The 17,962-nt window shown below is 39.3% G+C and overlaps 1 protein-coding gene across 1 annotated transcript in view; it reads right to left on the minus strand.

Moving 5' to 3' along the window:
* Positions 1-17,962, minus strand: part of TMEM117 (transmembrane protein 117) — a 426,011-nt gene that overhangs the window by 354,510 nt on the left and 53,539 nt on the right. The gene's annotated exons all lie outside the window — the stretch shown is intronic.

Genomic DNA, 17,962 nt, shown 5'->3' on the forward strand with positions numbered 1-17,962 from the left:
AAAACTGACTGCTTGCGGAAACCGGTCTGACTCAGTGGATAGAGAGCATTGGCCTGCGGACTGAAAAGTCCCAAATTCGATTCCGGTCAAGGGCATGTACCTTGGCTGCAAGCACATCCCCAGTAGGGGGTGTGCAAGAGGCAGCTGGTCAATGATTCTCTCTCATCGATGTTTCTAACTCTATCCCTTTCTCTTCCTCTCTGTAAAAAAATCAATAATATATATATATATATATATATATATATATATATATATATATATTAAACAACTGACTGCTTACAATATAAAATGGTTGTGAGTAAATTCAGCGTATATTAAGAAATTGCCATTTGAAAGATGAAGATAGAATTTAAAACACTCAGGTCATAAAGGACTTTAAAAGTAAAAAGTTGAGGAAGTGAAATTTATTTTTGTGAACTCTTTAAAGAACCTAGTCTTATCTTGTGATTTTGAACCCGTTTTCAAAAATCATTCTTTTTTCATCTGTGCAGATGCCAAATAGCTCAGGCCAGCTGATCCTAGAAAAATCAAAATGCTTCTTTTTCCTAAATTATACTAGCTGGCAAGGTGACTGCATGTTCATTCACTTAGATAGAACGCACTTTTGTGAACGCATTATCACCAAGTATGATAGTGACGAAAGTTAAAGAATGGGGCTTTGTTTTCATTTTGTAGGAGAAAAAGTTAAGATATCAGAGAGATGGCATTTGAGTACATAAAGAAGTCATTGAGGCAGAATTAAACGCTTGCTCAACCACTCTCGGTGGTAGGAAAATTAGAAAGGACAGGATTCGTGTTCCAAGAGGTCAGATAACCAGATAACCATTCGAGGCATATAAATGGCCCAGGCAGAGCTGAGCTGCAAGATAAGGAGTGTTGCTTGGGTTGCATAATCTCCAAGAAAAAGAGCTCACTGGCAGAAATTTTTTTTAAAATGCAGTTATATCAGACATTTTACAATTTTCTCTAATGTCAGGGCTTCCCAAAAGCCCACATTTCAGACTATAAGTGTTCCCTTATCATTAACCTCTTCATCTTGTCTTTTAAAAGGCACTAGCCAAATTCAGTGGATTCTATCTTTCAACTATTATAACAGTTTTAAATGAAATCGAAATGTGTCTACTGCACCATTATCCTCATTTTTTAAAAGTTCGATAACTCATTCCAATTGCTACTCAGCTAATTTGTATTTTCCTCCACTCTGTATCTGATAACTCCCTCTTGTACTCAATTGACCTCATGTCCTCAACACTCAATTTCTTTAAAAAGTTCTTATTACAGCACCAGCTAAAGCAGTAATTAGTAGTGCTAGTGACCTTTTCTCATCCAGCACTAGAGAAAACAGATTTTTTTTTACTTTTCATAAATTCATCGTTTCCACTTTCTTTGACTTGCAGCAGCAACAAACAAAAAAATACAATACTTACTCTGAAAAGTACCTGCCAAGTGGCACCAAGAGAGGTCTCATAAATATTTTATTCTTGTTCTAAATGTAACTGGACTCTACAAAATCAAGTAAATTTCAGGACACTTTAAAACTGGCAAGAATTAAGTTACTAATGTCACAGTTAAAATGATCCATCAATACCAGTTTTCCAGAAAAGGTCAACCAGAAAATAAAGGGACTACAAAAGTTTAGTCTGTAATTGAGGGGAAATAATGTATTGGTAGCATTTGCTTTTCTATTTAAAGGTACTGTTGTGCATTTGTCCTTGCAAAGAGGCTGTTTGGTTTTAATCATTTGTCCAAATTTTCAAGATAATGCTGAAATTTTCTTTCCCAAAATGCAAGCTACTATTTTTTTATTAACATCATTTGACTAATTAATGACTTATTCTCTGATTTACCAATTTAATGGCAGTGTTAAATAGCACTAAATCTAGGGCTGACTTATCAGAGTCACCATACACTCCTCCAACTTCTAAAACATTGATAATCACCTTTGGGTGATCCTACTGTGGTCTGTCTGGTTCCAATCCCCGCCTACCCTCAGGCCTTCTCTATCCACAGTGGAAGCCACTTAATCTCCCCTGGATGTTCAACCTTATCTCAGGCTTTGGACCAATAGCATTCTCATGAGAAGGGAACTTTAGCTCAATATAGAGCACTAGATATCAAGTCAGCCTTGCTGTTAATCCAACTCTGATAACTGATCCCTTGGCAAAGGTTTAACAACGAGGCTTCAGCATTGTTCCTGAAACCAAGTCCCATCGACCCTCTAGGTATGGGACCTGGGTCCCTTGCTCACTTCCCTCAGTGCCTATTTCTGTCCTGATTAAAACACAACATCTGCTCTCTGCATGCCACAAAGTACCTTCCTGGATGTGTTTTTCCACCCAATGTCTGTAGTGATGTCCCATCCCATGTCATCCCCAATCTCATCTGTTAAAGGGCATGTCTAGTTCCAGCCTAGATCTCCTAAACATCCTCTGTTTCAATGGGGTAATAAACATTGTCAGGCCTGACTCTGTCTCAGGTTATAAATTCACCAATGGAATACATAACTGATCAAAAAGGATTTTTGATAGATTTACAAACTTATGTAGATTGGGTAATATTAAGTCTTATCAAGGTCATGAAATATTAACATTACCATTTCTCTCTATAATATGACATCATTATCACTTCAGTATATCTAATAGGAAACCATATAGTCTTTAAAAATTATTATATTGTCATATACTTAATGAAATGGAAAAATCCAGAAACAAAATTATATTCTGGTTAGTCAAGAGTGATGGAACAGCAGGTGACTTTAATTTTCTTTTTCATGGCTTTCTCTATATATATCTATCTCTATCTCTTTCATTTGGTTGTATAGTTTCCAAATGCTCTATACTAGCATGCATTGCTTTTTAAAATAACCTGAACAAAAAGGGAAGGAATTAGCAAAAATGTAGAATAGTTTAAAAGTCTGAGAGTATCTTCAAGTACAATAAAGGATCTAATATATTTCTCTTTTTAGTGCCTTAAAAAATTAATAGGGATGATTTCCAAAAAAAAAGAGTTGTGCTCAATGCCCCAATGTCTTAATCTACCTGTGTGTGGTAGCTGCCCTGTTATCAGAACACAATCCTAGAAGATCTCTAAGACATTAAGGAAAAAGCAAGCACACCAAAACCAATGTATCTAAGTACCCTATTCAAATGCAGTAGGCTGAAGCAAACTCCAGTTGTCACTTTGAGAATAGATTAAGGACACTGTATGTGGGCTCCAAACTTCAAAATAAAAACTCACCTTCAATTCTTACCCAGTCAGCTCAATAGAGAAGGATTAGTATAAACACTTCCTGAATGCTACCAATTTTGACCAGTTTTATATTAATACTAGTGGCCCAGTGCATGAAATTCGTGTGTGTATGGGGGGGAGGGGGAGTGTCCCTCAGCCCAGACTGAACCCTCTCCAATCTGGGACCCCTTGGGGCACATATGTCAAACACAAGGCCCGCGGGCCAAATCCAGCCCGCCAGGCCTTGCAATGTGGCCCGCACCGTGCTGTCATCACTGCACTCCGCTGTCAGTTTATGACATTGTCAGTTTATGACTGTTCAGTAAACCATTCGGCCCGCAATTTAGGCTGGATTTTAGATTTTGGCCCCTTCTCTGATTGAGTTCGACACCCCTACTGGGGGATGTCTGACTGACAGCAATCCAGAACTGCTAGCTCCTAACCATTCACCTACCTGCCTGCCTGATCGCTCCTAACCACTCTGCCTGCCAGCCTGCTCACCCCCATCCAACCCCCCACTGGCCTGCTCACCCCCAATTGTCCCTCTCCCCGCCTGATTGCTCCCAACTTCCCCTCTGCCAGCCTGCTCGCCCCCCAACTGCCTCCCCTGCTGGCCTGATCACCCCCAACTTCCCTCCCCTCTTGGCCTGATCGCCCCTAACCACCTCTGCCTTAGCCCCACCACTATAGCTTTGTCTGGAAAGATGTCTGGAAGGTCTCCATGTCTAATGAGCATATTACCCTTTTATTAGTATAGATGCATGTCAGAATTAAATGTGTACATTTGAAGCCTATGAAAAACCTCTTCAGAGATAAGAAAAGTAATTTGTATAAGGTCAAAGATCTATGTAGTGAGAAATCCATCTCTGACTACCTCTGAATCTCATTTTATCTCTAATATACCACTTAGGACTAATGATTCTTCTAATTCAAGATAGAACAATTAAAGAAAACGCAGAACCTGGCCAGGTAGCTCAGTTGGTTAGAGTATCGTCTGGATAAGCCAAGGTTGAAGGCTCAATTTCCAGTCAGGGCAGTTACAAGAATAAACCAACAAATGCATAAATAAGTGAAACAACAAATCAATGTATGTTTCCTCCCTCCCTCCCTCTCTCTCTCTCTCTCTCTCTCTCTCTCTCTCTCTTCTGCTTCCTTAAATAAATAAAAAGTAAAACTTTTAAAGAGAATGCATGAAAGTACCTTACATTGTGAGGAAAATTTGTAATTTTTATACATTCTCACTTCAGAAAGAAATAAAAAGTTGGAAAAATATACCTAAAATGAATTTCCAAGGTCTTCGGTTAACTGATTTGGCTTTTTAAGAAAACAAAATACAATTTCCCACATGATTTCAATATGCCAAATTCACAATGTGGCAAATTCCTATTTTTTCCGAATGATCAAGAAATGTGGCTGCTTAGTATTGCTACTTCAAAATGCATAGATGGATTACCGAAGTTTTACACTGCACCCAATAAAAGGTAACAATATATACTGAAAATAAGTGTATCTTTTTTGTTAGTCTAGAATCCTTCTGTTCACAAATTATAAACTTGTTCACAAATTATAAACATAAATTGCTACAATGGTTTAGACAGAGGACCCATCAGTAAAGATATTCAGTAAACTGTACTCTATACAATCCAACTTGTACTTCATACCTTACAAAGCTCATTGCTTAATTAGTATGCCTTCAACTGGGGCTCAGGGAAATATTTTAGGTTTCTTAAACAAATATATTCAGGACCAGACGTCAAGCAATGTGAGTCTAAACAAAACAGCATAGTCATCAGCTGTTCTCATGTGGTTGAATTAGAATTTGTACTGATTCCTCAATAGTCAGACAGATTCCTATGAGAGGGCAGAGGCTTTATTATCATCATGCCTGTTACCTGCATATGACTTCTATAGATGCCCATTGACTGACAGCTGCTTCATAGCAAATGGAAGATGAGTGTGGTCTTCTATGACTGGAGGGAGAATTTGGAAGTTCTCGAATCAGTCAGATCAGTCACTTTTCCAACTACTTCTAAGGCCACTTTTGTCTTAAAGCCAATCCTACTTTCTGTAGATCTCTCAGACACTCTGGTTCTATTGCAAATGCTAACAAATCAGTTCAGGAGTTGAATTTCAAGAAAAGTGTTATGTAAGAGAAGCGCTCTGTTAGAGTACAACTAACTACTGTGCTGGACACTGTGAAGTAAGTTATTCAACACCAGCCTCACATGGTGCTCTCACCCATAGAAAACCTTTCAGGGGACACTCTATTAGGCCAAGAAGATCAACTCACTCCTGGGACTCTGGAGTCACTATTTTCTGCATCCTAGATATCTACAATGGATTACCGATGAGATGAAAACAATCTCTCATCCCACAGTCAGATTAGGCTGGATCTAGAAATTGGGGTTTAAGTAAGGTCTACCATTACTAATCATTACCTAGGTAAGATCTATTATTAATCATTATTAATCAAAATATATCTTAAAAGTCTAGCTTGATACTAAAAATACCCAGAAGGGTAAAAAAAAAATTACAGCTATATTACCAAGAGAGAAATAACACCAGTGACAGAAAATAAAAATGTCATAAGGACTCGGGCTCATTAGATCAATATGAGAAAGTACTTCAAAAATTATCCAATAGCTATATGAACTCATGTGGAGGGAATAATGAAGAATTTTGTTTTGACTTGGGAAGTTTCAGATGTCGATAAGCAAACAGTAGAATTTAGGGGAGAAGTAAAAACTATGAAGGTACAGGTGTGTGTGTGTGTGTGTGTGTGTGTGTGTGTGTGTGTAAGATAGAGAGAGAGAAATATATTTAATGGTCACCTTTGTAGAGATGACAGGTGACATCATGGGAATAGATAAGAACAAGAAGACAAAATATGTACAAAGGAAATGAAGGCCAAGAGCAAAACCTTGGGCAATACCCATATTTAGAAGGATAAAAATAAAGGCAAGCACAAAAGTTGTCAGGTAAGAGAGCAATTGGAATCATCAATATCTTAAAAGCCAAGGAAAACAAACATTTTGAGAATGTAGTCCTAGGATACAATATAAATGTGCAGTAAGAGATTGAGGAAGATGTGGGCTGAGAAATTACTGAATCTGGCAATGTTTTTGTCAAAGCATGTGAGACTGTAAAGAATACTAAGTGAAAGAGGATTTTTTTAATTATCTGAGAGGCAATCTCATAAAGAAAGAAACTGGGAAGCAACTAGGACCAAAGCCACCTTCTCAGTCTCCAATTTTCCAACCTTCCTCTCCTTGTACACAGGCTGATATAGTTGCTTGACTCAAAAACATTAAATTATAGGGTGAACATCTATGAGAAACTGAAACATCTTGGTCTAACAAACTCATTAGAAGAAAAAAATTAATGGCAGCTAGTGGGCTTGCCAGGAGGAAATGAATTAATGGCAGCCCTCTTGGAGATGGCCTATGGTGAACTCATGCAGCGAATGAGTTCACCACCCTGGAGTCATATCACTTTCCTAGCCCAATTAACTGCAGCAAGGCAAAATCACCTGATATAATCAGAGTTACTAAGGTATTCATTCCGCAGAGGCCACTGACTAGGGCAGAATTAAAAAAGGATGTTTAAGAGGATTTGTTTTCAGGCAACCTAGAAGTAGCTGTTATAATTTAACTAGAGACCTGGTGCATGAACTTTGTGCACGGGGTGGGGGGTCCCCTCAGCCCAGCCTGCACCCTCTCCAATCTGGGACCCCTCAAGGGATGTCTGACTGCCAGGACTACTGGCTCCTAACTGCTCACCTGTCTGCCTGCCTGATCACCTCTAACTGCCCCCCGACACCAGCCTCGTTGCCCCTTACTAATCCCCTGCCAGCCTAGTCTCCCTAACTTCCCTCCCTCCCCCACCAGCCTGGTCATCAACTACCCCTCCCCCTGTGGGCCTGGTCACCCACACAGCCTGTTCAGTTGTCCATTCAGTTGCAATGGTTGCTTAGGCTTTTATATAGATTAGTGTTACAAAGCATGTGGGTGCCTATACCATAATAGCTACTATAAACTGAACCCAAAGTTCAGTAGAGTAGGAGACTCAAAGAAGTTGAAGACAACTATACAATTACAAACTATGAACAATATGATCACTGCCTTATAAAAGTTTTAAGATGACAAGAGAAAACAAAAATGGAGGAGGCAACATTTTTGCTGACCTCTGAAAAATAAATAGGATTTCAATAAGAGCTGGGAAAAAGAAAGAGGGATAGAGATAAGGCTCTATTAAGGAGATACTGTCTCTACCACTAGGCTGAGAGCCCCTTAAGGGAAAGGAATATTTCACACTCACCTTTGCATCTTTAATGCCTAGTATAGTATCTCACATGGTAGCACCACAATTAATATTAATCCTATATAATAAAGGCTAATATATAAATTGTCCCCTCGACCAGGAGTTCTACAAGTTCAACCAGGAGTTCAACCAGTTCAACCAGGAGTTCCACCAGGTGGTGGGGCCAGCCAGTCGGCCTAATTGGCTGCAATTGGGGTGGGCTGGCCTAACCTCACCTGTGCACAAATCTGTGCACTGGGCCTCTAGTATTTTCATATTAATAAGTAAAAATAAATAAGGTGAAAAGAAAAGGAAACATCAGCAAAATTATGGGAACATTTTGGGCCTGCTCATAAAACAAGAATATCCAGTACTTGGAGAGTAGTGAGAGGTATAAATGGGAGGGTAAGTTTATGGCCATGTTATGAAGGGTTTTGAATGTAAACTAAACAGTAATCCTAAACATGGTGTTGGAAATATCACTGCCCTGGACATAAAGAAAGTAACGGATAGGCCCAGATCTGCCATAAATTCCTTTGACTATTTCTTATCTGTAATATGAAGCTGGCAAACTCTCCTCACATACCTCAGACCATTGTAAGGTTCATATTTTATAATGTATGTTGAAGATGGTGCTAGCAATCTTTGTATCCCCCACAGCACACATCAGAGAACTTTGCCAAGTAAATATTCAATGACTTCATCTGTAAAATGTAAAACTATTCAAATGTAAAAATAATCAATACCTATAACTAACCAACCCATTAAATTTAGTAGATATTCAATAATTATTTGTTGAACTGAGTTATTTTTTCTTTTTTTTGCACTTTGGCACATATTTTCTAAAAATATTGCCAAGAAAATTCTATTCAAGAAATAGGCATGAAAATCTGTGATGTATAGATTAGACACTAGGAATACAAAGGTGAATCAGCCACCATTCCCTCCCACAAAAAATTTACAATATAATAAGGGATGTGAGACATTGAGACAAATACATATAATACCAACGAACACTGAAAATAAAAATTTGAATGAGCGCTATAGTGTGAAGGCTGTCTTCAAAAGGCTGCCATTAATTTCTTTCCTCCTGGCAAGTCCATATCATTCTCTTGGCAAGAAACCTCCCTCCACTCTGAGTGAAGTGTCCTAATCTCATCTCTCCACTGCTCGTACTCTAGTCCAAACTCCCAGGGTGTCCTGACTTCTAGAACAGACCTGGATCTGTCTCATGCTCTCCATTCTTGCCCACTAACCCAGTTTTTGACACAGCACTTAATAAGATGATTTTAAAAACATAAATTGGATAGTCACTCCTTGTTCGAAGCACTTGGAGAAATTTATATTATACTTAGAATAAAAGTCAAAATCCTTACTATGGTATACAAAAAGAGCCCACCTAATCTAGTTTCTAACTATTTCTCCAAATTCCTCTCCTTCCATATTCCACTCTTTCTATACTCATCTGCTTGCTGTTTCCGGAACACCGAGCTCATTTCATCTCTGGGATTTTGACTTGCTCTTCCCTCTTCCTGGACACTCTTTCAAGTCTCTACTAACATCTCACCTCTTCAAACAGCCCTTCCCTGCTGACCCATCTAAAATAGTGCCCACCCCTTCCTGGTGCTCTTTATCTCATTAAACTGCTTTATTTTATTTTATAACCTTGATTATCTCCTGGCATGGTAGTACATGCTATTTATCTCCCATTCTAGATCAAAAGCAACACAAGACAGAGATTTCTGTCTCTTTTCTTCACCACTGTATCTCCAGTACCTACCACAAGGCCCAATGCATAGTGGATGTTCAAAAAATATTTCCACAATGAATGACTGTCAGACTACACTTCAGGAGGAAGGTGTAGAAAAGAGCATAGCAGGCCTGAACTGCTGCCCTTAGAAAGCCCTGAAGAATTAGCCCTTGTATAGTATGTGGGAATTTGAATTTTGAAAGGGTGCCCATCATTCTATCCCAGTGGTTGGCAAACCACAGCTCGTGAGCCACATGCGGCTCTTGGGCCCCTTGAGTGTGGCTCTTCCACAAAATACCATGTGTGGACACACATGTTTAGTGTAATTGAAACTTCATGGCCCATGCGCAGAAGTCAGTTTTCAGCTCTCAAAAGAAATTTCAATAGTTGTACTGTTGATATTTGGCTCTGTTGACTAATGAGTTTGCCGACCACTGTTCTATCCTATCTAATAAAGAGGGAATATGCTAATTGACTGCCATGCCATTGCAAAGATGGCAGTGCCCACAATCAATAAGGAAGGAATATGCTAATTGACTGCCCCACCCTCAAAGGTAGTGGCACTCACAGCCAATAAAGAGGGAATATGCTAATTGACTGACATGCCTTCAAGGATGGCGGCGCTCAGTCCCCTCAGCCCCAACGGGGCACCTGCCTCCAGAGTCCCCCAGTCTCCTCAGCCCTCTAGCCATCCAGAGCTAGCCTGGGGCACAGGCAAGCCTTGGATGGTGGCTGCCCTGGGCAGCTGGGTAACCAGGCTCAGGTAACCAGGGCCAGCCGAGGCTTGCACTGCCAGCAATGACAATAGCAAAGGTATTATGGGGCGTCACCTTTCCCTGATCACTGGGTCACCTCCTGTCCCTAAGGGCTCCCAGACTGTGAGAGGGGGACAAGCCAGGCTGAGGGACTCCACCTCCAGTGCATGAATTTTCATACACCAGGCCTCTAGTAACTAATAAAGTTGTCTTGCTGTAACTAAGCTGTATAAATAATGGGCTTATGCTGAACTACTGCTTTCCTTTTGGGAATCTGAAATTTAGGTATATGACAGGCAGAGGATGCTCATGTGATCAGCCCCTAATAAAAACTCTGGGTACTGAATCTCAAAAGAACTTCTCTGGTTGGCAGCAATTTACACATGTTGTCATAACTCCTCGCAGAAGGAAATCAGTGTGTCCTGTGTACCTTTGCTGGGAAAGGACTCAAGAAGCTTGTGCCTGGTTTCCCCAGGATTGTGTCTGGTGTACTTTTTTTCTTTTGTTGATTTTGCTTTGTATCCTTTCACCAAAACAAACCACATCCTTTAACTACTAATATATGCTATGGCCTGGGAGTCCTCCCGGGGAATCATCAAAACTGGGGTTGGTCTTGGGTACCTCCCAACATGGATTATTTTGCCAGAATCTTTTTTTAAATATGTTTGTATGGATTTCAGAGAGAGGAAGGGGGAGGGAGAGAGAGACAGAAACATCAATGATAAGAGAGAATCACTGATTGCCTGCCTCTTGCATATCCCTCCCCCCACCACCACTGGGGATTGAGGCTGCAACCCTGGCATGTGCCTGACCAGGAATCAAAAACTATGACCTCCTGGTTCATAGGTCGATGCTCAACCACTGAGCTACCCCAATGGTCTTGCCAGAATCTCCTAAGGTGAATTTGAAGACTGAAGTAATTATTTTTAAAGTGGCTAGTTAGGGAAGAGGCTATTGCAAGGGTCCAAGAGAAAGGTAGGATGGTAGCAGCGGAAGCAAAAATAGATAAACCTGTGATTGTATTTTCTCAAGGGAAATTTTGTCAAATTTAAGGTAAGAACCTAGATTACAAGAGGTTAAGGATTGAAAGAGAACTAAGAAAGATGAAACACTAAATATTGACTACTCTTGGACAATAGAAGAAACAAGACAGTATGGTGGCTTTAGGGTAGCTTGATTATGATATAATTAGAGTAAGGGGGTATAATTACAGTTTTAGAAAGCAGGTAAAAAGCTTAAATAATCACTCAGTATTTCCCAAAGGAGACATTAAGAGATGGACTTAATAATGGAAATGGGATCAAAAATATAAATGTAAATTATTTTTTAAACTCATTGAGAGCAAGGGACTTCATGTGTTTTGTTCACTGGCACATTGCAAGCACCTAGAAGAGTACTTAATGTATGGTATGCAGTTAACAAGTACTCAACACATTATAAGAAAAGAAGAGGGCTCATATTAAGAAAACTTGAGGCTTGGCCAGTGTTTCTCAGTTGCTTGTGTTGTTCCATACAACTAAAGGTTGGTGGTTCAATTCCTGGTCAGGCTACATTCCCAGGTTCTGATTTGATCCCCAGCCTGGATACATGCAGGAGGCAATCAATCAATATTTCTCTTTCACATTGATGTTTCTCTTCCTCTCTCTCTCTCTCTCTCTCTCTCTCTCTCTCTCTCTCTCTCTCTCAAATCAATAAAAATGTGGGCGTTTTTTTAAATAAAGAAAACTTGAAATATAAAAGAAGGAAAAGAAGAGATATCAAATATGATTATCTCTGAAAGTAGGAATAGGGGATCTTTTTAAAATATATATATATTTTATTGATTTTGTACAGAGAGGAAGGGAGAGAGATAGAGAGTTAGAAACATCTATGAGAGAGAGTCATCAATCAGCTGCCTCTTGCACAACCCCTGCTGGGGATGTGCCTGCAACCAAAGTACATGCCCTTGACTGGAATTGAATCCGGGACCCTTCAGTCCCCAAGCCGACGCTCTATCCATTGAGCCAAACCGGTCTCGGCAATAGGGGATCTTTTTTCTGCCAAAGATCATTTGGATATTTATAACAGCATTCAAGGGCCATATAAAATCATCAACTTAAAAATTACCCTGCTATATTTGGTATTTGGTCAAACATTTAATTAACTCATCCCTAATGCCTTGAGAGGGCCAGACCAAATGATTCTGAAGGCCTTATATGTCCTGCAGGCAAGACGTTCCCACCCCTGCTATCAAATAAGAAGGGTGTAGAGGTCAGTCCTCATAGAGGAGAGGCAATGTCCATGATCACCTATCTGGGGAAACCATAGGAATCAATAAGGTAATAACATAAATACAGCACTGTCTTTCCACTCAGATTTCTGCTTCAGATTTTAAAAAAGGGAAATGAAATTTTAAAATACGTTTAGAATATTATATAACATAATACCTCATTAAACTCAACTGAATCAATGCCTCTGTAATAGTACTAACAAGAAAATAAGCCATATATGAATTCCTTTTCTTTGGGCCTAAAACATGATTTAAAAAAAAAAAAAAAAAGACATTTCTTTTTATCTTAAATCCTTCTAAAATGGCAGTATCACAAATGATCTTCATTTGAAACAGGAGAGACATGGTACTTTTTATTTCAATAGTGGTCTTAGACTCTAGCAGGGGTCTTCAAACTACGGCCCGCGGGCCACATGCAGCCCCCAGGGGAGTCTGATCCTGCCCGCCAGGTTTTTTGGGCAGTGAGCGCAGCCAAGGTGTTACAGTAGGAATTAGTAGTTCATATAGTCCGGCCCTCCAGCTCTCTGAGGGACCGTGATCTGGCCCCCACTTTAAAAAGTTTGAAGACTCCTGCTCTAGAGCAAAGTGTGGAAATAATCAACTTAGTGTAAAGTTACAAAGATAATTGTTAGCATTTGAAAGGAAAATACTAAATATTATGCTTCAAGCTGTCTATTGTGAAACTGCTTCAAAAACAGAACACTAAAAAAAGTCTGTATTCCTACATTAAATGTTACTTTTTCTCCTCTTTCTGAATCACATATCATAGCAGTATCATGGATGCTGGGCTGCATCTCCCAGGTACCTCCTTTAAGATTGGAGAACTTATTTCCTGAGCTGCAGGGAAGGTTGTCTACTGACAGCCCTCACTTTTCAGTCCCCTCAAAGCATTCTTTTTCTAAAGAGAATTGTCTCGCCCAAGGTCATGCTCGCTTACAAAAGCACTCAACATCCAACGGTTGCTTGGGAGATAAAAGTTTCATCCATTGTTGTAAGAATGAAAAGTGATGGGAATCTATGTATTGCTTTTCTTCAAAATTTCAGCAAAGTAGGTATTATGGATATTCCCCAAAAGTGAGTTATTAAATACAAAAAATGCAAAAGCATATCCTGTGTTTAAACAAAGATATTCCAGTTCCACCATTAATTATCTACATGAGCTTGGGTAAATTAAGTTCTTTGATCCTCTGTTTCTTCATCATTAAAGAAAAGATAATAGTGTCTATCTCATTAAGCTGTTATAATAAACTAAGGTTATGTACACAAAAATACACAGTAAGTGCTCAACAAATATCACTTCCCTTCTCTCCATTCATTGTTGGTGGGCATGAGTTTAGAGTTGCTTTCTCATGAGTTTAGAGCTGCTTTCTGATTATGCAAATGCCTAGTAATGAATAACATCCTATATACTGTAATAAAGAGGTAATATGCAAATTAACTGCACGCCATCACAAGATGGCTGCACCCACAGCAGAGGTGGGGTTCCCATAATGACCAATCAGCAAGGACCTGAGACTGAGTGGAGTCAAGCCTGGGAGGGGGACCTGAGGCTGTACTCCTGGCCCAGTAGGCCTCGACTGAGGTCCTGAGGTCATGCCCCCCATCTGGCAAGGCTTGATGGGGGGGCCTCAGGCCATGCCCCTCACCAGTGGGACTTGACAGGAGACCTGAGGCTGCACTTCCTACCCAGCAGGGCTTATTGGTGGTGGGGCTGGCCAGGTCTGTGTCTCGTGTGATTTCGAGGCGCAGGTGGGCAGGGACTTGACTGGGTCCCATGGCACTCCCCAGACTCTGATAGGAGGAAAATTTTCATATACAATCTCTAACACTTCTATTATAGAAAAAGGGCAAATAGCAATATTAAAATATTTTTTCTAATTAATTCCCTTTTAATGCATACAAATTTCATGCACCGGGCCACTAATGCAATTATAAAAGAACTGTATGGCCCATGAATGACATATCTGATCAAGAAAATACAACAATGTATTATTCATACAATATAGAATCTGATACATAATAGTAGTTTAGCAATTACCGAGCATTTACAGCATGCCAGATACAATGTAGAAAGTTTTATATTTTATTTAATCCTCAGAACAATACTATGAGGTAGGTGTAATGCCTCTTTTGAGACATGAAACTGGTGATACTTAGAGAAAGTAAGTAAATTACTCAAGGTTTCACATCCATTAAGTGGCAGAACCAACATTTGAACTTAGCTTTTCTGTATCTAGCCTAAGTTACAGAAAAGCTAAGTTCTGTAACTTAGCTTTATTCCTCTTCTCTTCCACAGAGTAGAAGCTCCCTCTGGCATATCAGGTATACAAAGATACATAGAGTCTGCAAGGTATATCAGAGAGAAGAAATCTGTAACCACTAATGTGGCCTTCACTGCTAAAGAAGACAATGGTCTCACCTCCAGTAGTACAATCCACTCTTTTTTTTTTAAGCAAATAATGCATTTTTAATTTATATTTAAAATATCTATATTAATATATTTAAAATATCTATATTTAAAATATCTATATTAATACTGTAGGGAATGAGTACTTCCTTACAAAAAAAAATGGTTGTCATTTTTTGTGGGTATTTTTAATTTATTAATTAAATACATCATGTGTATATTGTATTGTGTGTTTACCACACAAAGTCAAACCTCCTTTCATCATCATACTTGAGCCCCATTATGCTTTACTATCTCATTCCCCATCCCCTCTAGTAACCATCATACTGATGTCTGTGTCTATGAGTTTTTGTTTGTTTGTCTTGTTTGTTCATTTGTTGTTTTCAGTTTACTATCTCATATATGAGTGAAATCGTATGGTTCTTGACTTCTGACTTACATGCATGATATTCTCAAGATCCATCCATTTTGTTGCAAATGGCAGTATTCCATCTTTTCTTATGGCTGAGTAGTATTCCATTGTCATTATGTACTACATATTCTTTATCCAGTCATCTATGAAAAGACACTTTGGTTGTTTCCATGTGCTGGCCATCATGAATCATGCTCTAATAAACATAGAGGTGCATATATCATTACGAATAAACGCTTTCAAATTTTTTAGGTAGATACCCACAAGAGGGGTTGCTGGATCATATGGGATTTATAGTCTTAATTTTTTGAGGAGCCTCCATCCTGTTTCCATAATCACTGTACCAGTTTACATTTCCACCAGCAGTGAAGAGGGTTCCTTTTTCTCCACAACCTCTTATGGTTGTCTTGTTCATGATAGCCATTCTAACAGATTGAGGTAGAAGCTCATTGTAGTGTGTGTTTTTTTGTTTTTTTTAAATATATTTTATTTATTTTTCACAGAGAGAAAGAGAAAAGGATAGAGAGTTAGAAACATCGATGAGAGAGAATCATCGATCAGCTGCCTCTTGCACACCCCCTACTGGGGATGTGCCCGCAACCAAGGTACATATCCTTGACCGGAATCGAACCTGGGACCTTTCAGTCCGCAGGCTGATGCTCTATCCACTGAGCCAAACCGGTTTTGGCTCATTGTAGTTTTTATTTGCATTTCACAAATAGCTAGTGAAGTTGAGCATCTTTTCATATACCCACATGTTTTCTTGGGAGACGTGTCTGTTCAGACTTTCATTCCACATCCCCTTTGTTTCTATACCCAGTCCATGGAATCTCTCTTCTCATGACCATATGCTTTGCATTGATTGGTCTTTTACTGAGTATTGAAGCTAATCCAACACTCAATCTGATCCCAAATAAGTGTACTTCTGCTCATTCCTACCCTCCAGGCCTTGCAGTAAGCAGCAGCACCTTAAAGCTGCTGGCATCAGTGTGTTTTCTCTTCTATGGGAGGGGCCCCTATTCTGGGACCCCCATCTCTGCTCTGGCTGAAAAGCATGGACACGAAGCAGACCAAACCCTAAACAAATTCTTTATATATTAATTTTCCACAGAGAGAAAGGGAGAGGGATAGAGAGCTAGAAATGTCGATGAGAGAGAAACATCGACCAGCTGCCTCCTACACACCCCTCACTGGGGATGTGCCTGCAACCAATGTACATGCCCTTGACCGGAATCGAACCTGGGACCTTTCAGTCTGTAGAGCGACGCTCTATCTACTGAGCCAAACCAGTTTCGGCCTAAGCAAATTCTGATCGCACATTTGTAAGAACATTTGGCTCAGGCTTCTTGTAAATGTCCCTGTATATGCCATCAAAGTTTGCCTTCCAACAGCTTAATTTTTTTTCATGATGCTATTCCCACAACCTACAATAATTGGTTTTAATTGGTTTTGTGTACATTGCAGGATATAGCAGGAGAAGCTGTACATTATTTATGCTTAGCCTGCATTAATCATTTCTCCCCTAAGGAACGACAGTTTACAAAATACCAAATAAGATTTGCTCCTAGGAAATCTTCCTTGTGAGTACTAAATTCTAGCCCTGTTCCAAAGAGTAGTCCTGCTTCCTGGCTTTGGAGACTGACAGTAGGTTGCAGTCATTCAACTTCTCACTGAAAAACAGGTGAAGCCTTGAACTCTCCATCAGGAACAAAAGGATGGTAAGGAGGGAAGCTGCATCCTATTCTCTTTGAAGAGCTCACGTGCTGACAGCGAGCCTACAAGGGCATGAGGTACCTTGATCTCAAACTGTGTCCTTACAGAGCCCGCCTTGACTAGGACCAACACACACAAAGCTGAATTGTTCAAACCAAAAGAGGCCATGTGGCCACCCTGCTCTCAAGTGACTGTGATTGCTAGTAATCCATGAGATGTCTTTTGGCCCACGGCCTAGCTTTCACAAATGGGATGGGATAGAAAACCGAAAACAGTGGGAGTAGAGCAAGATATATGGGAGACGGTTGAGACAGCTGTTAGAAAGATTCCACTTTGAATGAGTACTTCCCTACAAAAAAATGGTTGTCTATCAGAGGGGACATTGGGACAAGATCTCTCACCAACAGATGGCTTTCTTGGAGGCTGTGAAGCAAACATAGATTTCTGGAAATGCTAGAAAGAACTGAGCAGTAGTTATCACTAAAACTATTATCATAAATTTAAAAATTGACTTTTGGCAATGTGTATTTAAATGAACTTTTCATCCTACTAATAATTTATTTATCTAATGAATGATTAACAGTAGTACTTCATAATATAAAATAGTGATCTAAAAATGCATTACTCTATAGAAACTCATGAAAGCCTTTTTATTAATAAGTAATAGACAGTCATAATATTTTCATGAGTTTAAACAATTATTTCAGCTCTTCGCTGTAAATTTTGACCTCTTTTGCTAATGGAGTAGACCATTCTTATGATTCCTTCCTTAGGATAGATTTGATTGACTTCTTGTTTGTTTTGCTTTGATCTTGTCCTATTATTGTGTCCGGTTTTCATAATCAGAATAATTTTTCATATTATTGTCCTAAAGAAGGTAATATATATAAAAACAGGCCCAATTTCAGTAATGTGGCTGCCAGGGTCTCCACATGAAAAGGAAATCCAATAGATCCATTTCATTATAATCACTCTTACAACTACTATCTCTTTTTCCTTTTATATTTATTCAAATAATTTTCTCTTTTATTGAATTTATTGGGGTGACATCGGTCCACAAATTCTACAATAACTGTTTTTACATAAACCTGAAAAGGCAATAAAATCTATGGAGAACTTCATTTAGCCA

Source organism: Pipistrellus hanaki (genome assembly GCF_964339955.1).
Source record: "Pipistrellus hanaki genome assembly, chromosome: 3".
Classification (NCBI taxonomy): domain Eukaryota; kingdom Metazoa; phylum Chordata; class Mammalia; order Chiroptera; family Vespertilionidae; genus Pipistrellus; species Pipistrellus hanaki.